Source organism: Copidosoma floridanum, unplaced genomic scaffold (assembly GCF_036245765.1).
Source record: "Copidosoma floridanum isolate Cflo_tuat_1 unplaced genomic scaffold, Cflo_Japanese_pri ptg000004l, whole genome shotgun sequence".
Classification (NCBI taxonomy): Eukaryota; Metazoa; Arthropoda; class Insecta; order Hymenoptera; family Encyrtidae; genus Copidosoma; species Copidosoma floridanum.
Window position 1 is genome coordinate 7,300,444 of NW_028321881.1, and position 10,757 is coordinate 7,311,200.

Below are 10,757 nucleotides of genomic sequence, written 5' to 3' on the forward strand. Positions count from 1 at the left end.
CTTATCATATTTAATGCATAACCATTGAATTTTCAAAGACATCTCTTAGTCATATTAAATATTTACTAAATTTTCAAATGCAATCTTTAATGTTATATTAGTCTTTGTTAATTTATATTTAACACGTTGTTAAATCGGCATATTATTTTTATAAATTGCATTAACAGGGTAAAAATTAATACTTAAATTCGAAAACTGTTCGAGTCCTCAAAGTCGTTCATTAACTTTTGTTACAAGAATTATTTTACCACCTTTGGTATTTTCAACAAATTTCTAACATTAAAAAAAATGGAATTTTTATCTATTGCGTATATAAGCTAAGTGGAAACTTGATAAACGTTTCCCAAAATAATTGTAAAAACTGGTAAAATTACAATTACGCTTTGACTGCTTCAACAATTTACGAAATCACAATTTTCTAACGTTATATGTGTTACATGAGAAAAGCTGAATATCATAATATATAGATCTAAATGTCGTAATACATTTTCAATCTTTACTAAAATTTACAATTATACATTATTACAATTAATATTTTAAAATACCTTTAATTGCTATAAATTGATTATTTCAACAACGGTTTGTATATTAGTAGGTACTTGAATAAGTGCACAATATTTTTTTTACGGTTACTTTCGCAAATACTTCTTTTATTCCCAACTTTTTCATCATGACATCATATAAAATTATTTTTTAAGTTATTAACAAAACGTTTACAATAGAGTGTACTAGAAATTGGTTTTCATTTTTATAACACAGTCGACAATAAATTGTAATTTCTCTCTGCATATTTCTATAATTTTTTTTTTTCATTGTATATATTATCACTATAACTTAAGTAACTACTTTTTTAAAATCTGAGAATAATTTTGAATATGAATTATGTGATTATGAAATCATTGCTGAATACTTCCAATTTTCGTGCTAACTTGAAAACTCCTGAATCAAACGATTTAGATTTGCGTTTGCCCTGCTTTTCTTTCTTTGAACCAGATGTTGGGTTAATTTTCAGGAATAATCTGTAATCAAAACGTTTAAAAAGTACTTTTAGAAATCATTCAAGAAGTATCTTTATTTTATTTGAAATCAATAATACGGCAAATCGCGTTTATTGAATAAGTTATATATGATTCACACTAATATATGATTCTAAAGTTCAAGTATACTTGCAGTTTGAACATAAAGTTATATTTTTATGTATAAACACACTCACTCACACCTAGATATATATAATTTCTTAATTTTGGTACGATTAAAAAATGATTTAACTTATACCTTTGAATAAATTCGAGAGTCGAATGAATTTCTTCTAGATAATTGTACCCAAAAACATAATAGCAAAGAAACGTAACAAGAATACCTTGCAAAATATTTTGACATGGTATTGAAATTGTACGTTCTAAAACAACATTGCATATGGCATTTGAATCATAAATATCCTCTCCTAAAATTAAAAAATAAAAAAGCTTAAATTTAAAATTTTGGCATTGATAATAAATTTATTATTTATTCGTACCTTGAATGACAAGAATAGGGTGTGCAAGCTTGATTAATTCCTTTTCTATAATATCATCATCCTTCACGTCTCTCTAAATAAAAAGAAGAAATTAGTGAAAACGAATTTAAAAAATTAATTATTTACAAATTTTACGGTACTTACAGGTAGGCTTACAATCATGAAATCCATTCTATTCTTGAAATAGGACATCAGCAACGGAAATATTAGAACTGTCTTCGGTATTTTATTTTTATTAATAATGCATGCATCTTTAGCTTTTCGAATCATGTCGGACATGTCATTATTGCCTTTTCTATTGTCAGGAACAGTAACAAATCGTCAGATTGTTTTAGCTTTAGAATTACAGCTTTTATTCCACGTTTTCGATACATCAAAATCTAATAATTGTGAAGCATGTTCAATTAAAAATAAACAGTTTTGCAAATAAGGCCAATCAGAAAACGTTTTGTGTAAATCTCTGTTGACTTCATTTAACACTTGTTTTTGTGTTGGAACCGTGATTTTCATAAGTGCAGAGATTTCTTCTTTATTTTGCTGACTTTTGGTATAATCGCCTAGTAATTGTAAACGTTTTGATTCTTGAGATGATTCAGACTCACTGTCTGGCAGTAGCGGAGAAAAATTAACACATCCATACTCATCCTGATTAATTTTTCTCTGCTTCTCTTTTGATCACTCGCGTTGGTCCTCATCATCAGAATCATCCGATAAAGTGACCCTTTTAGTCTTAGCCACAGTACTTTTTTACTGTATACAATTATAGATGGATGTTCTCAGACACTCAAAGCCATTTCCAATAATTTGTTCACCAATTTTTTCAATAAATGTTTCTGGATATGATTGACACATTATTGCAGCTATTTTTGATGCAGTCCCATATTTTTTATCGTTCAATTCCTCAATCATGAGCTCAGCAATTATTCTTGTCACGGCATGTTTGTCTGGAGGACTCAATGGTTTTTTGTTGATAAAAAAAGCCATTATTCTTTGCGGAATTTTGGTCCATAAAATGTTCATGCTTAAATCACCTACGAAATAAAGTAAAAAAAAATAAGCTTCTGGGATTAATTAGTCATAAAATGAAAAGTAAAATTTTTTACCCTGCATTTCTGTAGCACTTTGGAAATTTGATTTTTCTTGGTCACCGCCACTCACTGCATTTTGTTTGTTTGTTTCTCTGGTTCTATTCAAGTTCAATCCTTCGGGTATCACACACAATGTCATAGGAGGTAATTTCTGAGTTAATTTTTCTTCAGCATATGCAATTAAAATATCATCATCGTCGATTTCAACGTTCTCGTCTTTGACGATTACCTAGTAACATAATAATTGTGTATATGTATTTATATATGTATTAAAAATTTACGTAGGACAACCAGTTGTACAACAAAAAGTTATTTATTTGTCTCAACTAATGGAAAGTATTAACAAACATAAATATCCTTAACAATGGGCATGGTGCGTTAAAAATTAACAAAAATTAATAAAAAAATTTGTAATTACAAAACTGAAAGTTAAGGAAAATCAATAGCACTAAACTTAGTTGGCATTTAAAAATAAGCAATGCACACATTGTAATATGGTTAAAGCTCAAAATTCAACTTTTTATTCTGAAAAACAATGATTATCAAGGTACATTTTTGGTGGAGTCATGAAGATAACCATACCAATGTTTTAAAAATATAAATTATAGTTAAAGTGTAAAAAGAAAACATAGTCATATGAGTAGCATTATTTTAATATATATGCTTATGTTCAATATTTCATGCTATGTATTGCGTCGAAAAATTAATATTTAATTGCGCATATACATGAAATAGGTTGCTCAAACATTACACATACGTACCTTTAAAAATAATACATTTAATCCAGCCTACTTTGTATATGTATTAGTCTTGTACATAACTATACAATTAAAGTTACATATGACATCGGAAAGTCTTCATTTAAGGGTAACTGAAGTAATGAGTCTCTTTTAAACGAAAAAAAAAAAAAAAAAAAAAAAAACAAGTGCAGGATCATTGTGTACTGAGTTCATGACAAGTTTAATTATGATTTGAAATTTAAGATGGCTCATGAGTTATATGCCACCGCGTTATGCAAAGGACCTTAGTGTTCACGCTATTTAGTACTGCGTATCATAAGTTGGGAGAGTAAAAATTCAAAAAAGCGCAAAGATAAATACTGGTACAGCATAAGTTTTAGAATAATTATTTTATAGTTTTCAGCCAAATCGGTATCATTATTGCCTGAATTGGAACCTTTCTTAATATTTACCTGGATTGCTACCTTTTATAGAGTTCGGTTTAACTCATTTCTTTCTAAACGCTTTTTCGAATTCGCATCTTTCTTAGTACTTCATTACATTGGTACCTTTTTTCAACCAACCGATAATTCAGGAAGTTACATTTTAGATAGAATATCAAATAGTACAGTATATAATGTAAACAATACAATTATTGAAATAAAGTTCAAACCAAAACTTTTTTACTACTGCTCTTACAAGCTCAATACTAATTAGTACGATGTTGATGTAATGTTTGTGTAGCTTATACTAATCAAGAATAACACATAATAACACATTGATAAAATATACGTTTGAGCATTTGTTTGAATAAAAGATCAAGGATTTCATTAAACAATAAAAAAGTATCAAAGCAAGCAGTTGGTTTTGTCATTAAATTACTTACACACGATCACGCGTGCACACACACACTTACACACACCTATATATATAATTTATACCACCACAACTAACTATAGCGGACGCCACCGCAAGAGATTGAAAAAGAAAATAATCACTTTTATTATCAAGTTTTCTTAAAAAATCAAATTTTAAATGATGTATGTCAATACGTACGAGCCACCTTAAACAAAGACATATGTCGTCGATAAGACTATTTACCTTGTATCTCCCTTCTGGCAATGCGAATTTTAATTTGGCATTTTCGATGACTTCTTGTAAAGTCTGACAACTCATCAGCTTAATTGCACTTCCTTCATCCTCAAGGGTTACTTTGAAGAGAGGCATCGTGAAATCTAAGAAACCGACAGATTGAAGTAAAAGCAATCATATAATACTGTACTGTAAAAAAATGTTGAAAAATATATTTGCTTGTACCTTTTTAAAAGAATATTTGAGAAAAAATGGAGTTAATGCAATCAGCAAAATTTAAAATCTATATAATTTGACGTTCCTTCGTTATTCCTGTGTGTCGCATACTCATTAAGTAACAATTCACACAATAACTTTAGTTAAAAAATGTACACTTTACAATACAGACTTTACTATGTAGTAATAAATTACTTATATCTATTTACAATTTTTCTTTATTAATACTTGAGTAATATTAATTAGCTCTATAATGTGGTAAATTTTATGCAGATGAGTACAGTTGGGTTGATTTTTGGGAAGTATGAATTAATATTTTACGAAACGTTGATATGTACAAACTATAAATCAGATTTCGTGAAACCATGGTAAGGTTTCAGATATCGTAATTTTCCGATTGTGTATTCCAACATAGGTTTCAAATATAATAAATTTTCGAAAGAAATACAGGTGTAGTCTATCGTATTTTTCCTATGACGTAGCCTCTTACGTATAAGGAAATGAAATGAGTTTCAAGTATTTCACAGAGAAAGTGCAATTTTTCTGTTTTATCGATAAAAATCGTTAATATTTTTCCAATGGTTATATTCCATTGATATCCTTTTTGAAATAACACCAAAAAAACACTTCTTCGTGTATTCTATTTGATTTACAGTCACTTTGTGACACTCTTTCACTTTTTCGGACAAATTTGCTTTTATTATGGCATTCTGAATATCTGCGGCATAATAAATTGATGTGCAAAAATCATATGATTCTTCAAAAACCTTATTACATTTAGCACCCCCTCCAAGGCGAACATAACTTTGATGTAACTCATGTTTTACAGCTAAAGATTTTGTTACATTAATAAAGTTTTAGATTAAACGCACAACACGTTTAAAAAAAGTATGGTTTGATTCGAATCTCAAAGTCTACACTTTAACGAGTGGTCCAAATTCTAATAGTAACTCAGCATAGTGCGTTAGATAATGATGTTTTGGTCTTAACTTAGTGTTTGGAAATAAAATTTGTCTTTGATATATGTACAACCATATTTGCTGATTCAAATAAGGTATTACGCTTACATTAATTTCTGGAGATAAAACAATTTCTGTGATTTCTAGTAATGTCATTATACTTTTCCAGACCTCATTATTCTTGTCCTTTATACAATCAGCCATCATCAACGGAAATAATCTTAAAAAATTTCATACCTGCCATGCCCCACCTGAAATTCTGTTTGATTTCTGTAAAAATGTGCATGGTTTGTCTTGCCGATCTTCAGATGTATATTTAAAAATATCAATACGTTTGTTTATCTGTTGAGCAGAAAACCATTTCATTTTTATCAGTTTATTGATGAAAAGTTAGGGATCATAGGCTATTACGCCCTCAAGAAGATCATGAGCGATGCAGGGTGGCAAACCAGATTTACAAACGTGATAGTGACGAAGACGATTAAAAATCGAGCCAAACTACACTCCCTGAAAATCTTTAGCCTCTTCAATAGACCCTAAAGCAATGTTGTACGATGAAACACTTCTTCGTTCGTGTGTGTTAAAAATTTTCTCATGATCGTGAAAATCTTCTCGCTTTATATTGCAATATCTGCAAAAAAACTTAGAAGTGCTGAAATTTTCTATGAAGCCGCCTAGACTATGACTTCCTAAGTTATCACCAGTGATAAATATTACAGATCCCTTTATCATCTGGCCACCGATGTTGATACCGACATCTTCCAATATCTGTAAGTCCTGAACAATTTTTCCATAGACAATTTCTTGATTGAACTCGGTCTCAGTGTAGAGAGCGACAAGTTTGATATTATTCATTAGTGACCTTTGATGATAATTCAAGTTACCTAATGTGCAGTAAGCTGCAAGAATTTTGTGTTTTTTTCTTGCATGACCAATAGGATTAACTACCTCAAAACTGTCTTGATATAAAATAACCTTTAACGCCGCGCGCCGTTGGATGTTGTATGAAAAAACTATTTTCTTTAAAAGCAGTTCCATCGGTAAAATCTTTTAAGACATTATCAGTACATTTTGAACTTTATAGTAAATCTTTTGAACTCAAAGATTTTTCATGAAAATACGTTTTTAGTGTCTCCAAAATAGGAACATAATGAAAGTACTTCTTTTTTTCACCGTGCTCTTGACTTAAAAATACAGCCTGTGGCTCAACGTAATTAAAATTTTTCTCATAAAATTTTTTTCTTTTATGGTTAGAATTTAATAATTTGTTACTTTTATTGAATAAATCATCTTCAAAAGCCTTTGATATAATATCGTCTACAACATCATTAGAAAATTGCTGACACAAAGTTTGTCTCAAGTTGCACTCAATAGCTTCTCTTCTCTCTATGTATACATTCGATATTTCAGAAATAATGTATTGTAAGGTTGAAACTGGTATTAAATAATGGCATTCTAATTTTAAGTACAATTGAGCTACGTTTTCCAAGTAAGTATTAAAATTACTGTTGCACTTGATATCCGCTAACTTCGATGGGTCATTTTGCGTAATACACTCGGTATTGTGATTTTCAAAGGTATTACAGTCAACGTCCCCATTAGTCATAGCATCACATATTTCAGAGTTAACTTGTACATTTTTAATAGCACTTTTCGTTAGGTGACTAGTAAATGACTGTACATTACAAAATTTTTTGGTACATGCATCGTGAGGACAAATTATTTCTTCATTACTCTTAATATGTTCTTTTAAATGTTTCTTTAAATCAACATAAGTTTCAACTCGTTGTTTGCAAATATTAACTGTACACTAAAATTGTCCCCTCAAATTAGAGTTGCAAATTTGGACTGCTCTGCTTTTTTCTTTCGATGAACGTTGATGAGTTCGGAGTAAATGTAATTTTAAATGTGTTTCTTTTTTAAAATCTTTAGTACATTTTTTAATGCCACAGTGAAAATATTGTGATAAGTTTCAGTGAAATTTATGGTGGCTAATGTGCAATTTAAAACTCTGAGTTCAAATGTGCAAAATTTACTGTAAAACATTTTATTTGTTGACCGTGTATTAAAGAATGGACATCTATACCTGGGTGAATTTTATTTTACTTAGTTTCATGAGTTGTAATTCTACGCTTAATAACTACCAATCATCCTTTAGTAGTCATGAAAATCAAGTATTCTATATATTCACCTACATGATACCTGGTTCAAACGGTCTATTTATATTTATCTGTAATTTGTAATTATCAATTTAAAAAATTATGAAAAATGGTAAGACTCTAATACGATAGTCTAACCTTATTTTTAGGCAGCTGCGAAAAAAGTCACGGCAAACTGTTGCTGAATACAATAGTAAAATTGCATTCGAAAAAAATAGATGGCACTGGACTATAAAGAAGCATTTTTAAATCTATCTTCCATAGTAAGACGGTTACGCTGATGAGTGAGCTGAGTCTAGAAAAAAGATACCAGCTACATGCATGTCTACAAAATTATAGTTAGTGTAATATGTGGGAAAATATAAAATGAGGGGCACAACGCCTGAACTATTACATGGAAGACAACAAATGATTTTAATTAATTAAGAAAAACATATAGAGACACGTATCATTAATCCGTTACCAAATTTTCGTAGTATTTCAGTATATATGCGACATATTTTGATATACTTCTATTTCTTGTTAATTCAAAAATGTTAGTTTAAATTGCCCAGTGCACACTAACTTACGTAATATAAAAACTTTTTTTTAATTTTGTACGACCGAATGTTTCAAACTAAACAAAAGTAAGTAAATGGTAGTGTAAAACTAAACAAGTCTGGAATTTAACTAAATCTTACAGTTAACTTAATATTTTAAACTTATTTTCATTCGAAAGTAAACTCAACTTTTTCAGGGAAAACTCAGGTTTGCTTTAATTCAATTTTATGCCAAGTACGCATGACAGATTGAAGTAAAGCTCCAACTAAAATCAACGTTTCGACAATACAACTTTTTCACTATACCAAATTAAGATAATCTTTATAATAGTATATTTGTAACAATAGAATATGCAACCAGAAAGTAAATTATTAAAAAAATTTTTGTGAAGCTGAGGTAAAAATGAATAATCCGTGAAAAGACATTAAAAAACTGAGTTGCTTTACATGTGAAGATGAACTGTGAAACTCGAGCGCGATGTGGAAGAGGATTCAGTTTCGATGGTCACTTGAAGACTTCCTTCCATACAATTTGACGTATAGGTATTGGGCTATAAAGACGGGGACTCAAAAAAAGAGTAGCACTACGCAAGCACCCAGTAAATGAATGTGTATATTGGTGGGTTGACAATGTGCAAGATGGCAATGGCCCTTCGCATGCATCGTGGCACGCACGTCAATGAAAATAGACGAGTTGACTGAACACACACACCCTAAGCTCGCACGTTTATGATATCGTATGTAGCTACATGTATGCTAAAATTATTGTGCAGAAGGTATCACTGCTATTGCACCACGATAGCCACTTCTTCCTCAGTATAGGTATATAATAAAATCTCGCGAAAAACCAAAACACTAAAATTCGCCACAGATCTGTTGGAGAGCCTCTGTCATTATTCCTCTATCTTTGTCTTCTGCCTTTGTTTTTTCTTCTCTGTATTTGTACTGACAAAAAAAATTGAACGATTTATTACCACTTAATTTTAACATTACATATTGACGTTACTTGTCCAGCCAATCGGACAAAAAAAAAAGAGAAAAAATGTATTCAACTCAGTTCAAATTTTTCGAATATTCCCCTTATTATTTACACCGAAACGTGCACGCTGCATCTCGAGTGTACGTAAAATATTAAAACTCGCGTGTGTACTTAAGCTTCAGAGTTCAGGTGCAGCTGTCACCCTGGTCTATCGTGACCAGAAGAATAATAATTGAGGAATGAAAATTAACAGATAAATAGTGCACGTACGTTACCGAAGATAACCTGTGACGGCTGCGAAAATGCTGGTCTCGCCGTTGTAGCTGCTGCTTGTCAAGTTGTATTCTCGGCTGCTGTTCTCGTCGTCCCCGTGTGTAATATTCGCGTCAAGTTATAACTTTCTATTGTGATTATCGTTACGGTTGTCAGTTGCCGGTGTATAATATACTTGGTACGCGAGCACGATAGCAAAGTTATACTGTGGTCTGTCCTATACGGTGGCGCGAATGCAAGAGAGCGCTTGATCGTTCTCGAACACACGGACACGGCGCACGAATGCAGCACATGCGCACCGACTCAAAACAGACGCTCGCGCACTCGTGTGCCCAGTGTCGCATGTGGCACCCGCGTAAATATCGCCGTTCACTGACCATACTTCCATAGTTCGATAGTCGATATCTAACCACTCCAGGGGTCTGGGGTCTTATTGAGTGCTTCGATATACTCAATACGGTTTGACTCAATGAAGTTTGACCGCCGTCACGGAACTCACGGGAAATTCAAAAATAATGATCTGCACCGGTTGTTTATCAGGAGGCCGTGACTTTGTTGACAGAGTTCGATGATAAAGCAGAATTTCGGTGGATAATGTCAGAAATGCCAAGATATATATGGAGATAATAAGATTCCATAAAAAAAGTTTATGAAAATAGTTTTTCTGTATTATGCGAAATCATGTCGAAATATATGGAGTAACCGAAATCTATCGTCATCGAGGAAAAACATTATGATATGTAGGTATCATTGAATTTAAAAAAATAACAATGAAAAGGTAAAACGACCAATTTATAAACAAATATTTTGTAAAATAAATGAAATCTTTATTATTTCTGTAAACAATCGAGTTTACTTAATGCCTACCAAACCTTTACATTTTTTTCTTCAAACACAAGGTATCTTTTTTTTCTATATTTTACATACATTAATATGCAATTACACCTTATCAATAAATAACTTACAATTACATCGGTTTCTAAACAGAAATGACTATGCAGTAGGCAATGCAAAAGTAACAAAGTTATTTACGAGCATACGATATTGTTATAAAAGAGTTTATTAGAAAAATATTAACTGTACGAAAGAATAATTGTTGATTATTTGAGGAGTTTGCAGCTGTGAAGATTACTTTTTTTTCTTTTTTTTTTGTCTTATCATTGTTACTGTTATTTTTCATCAAACTCAAAATTTCTGGCTAAACAATAAAAAAGTAA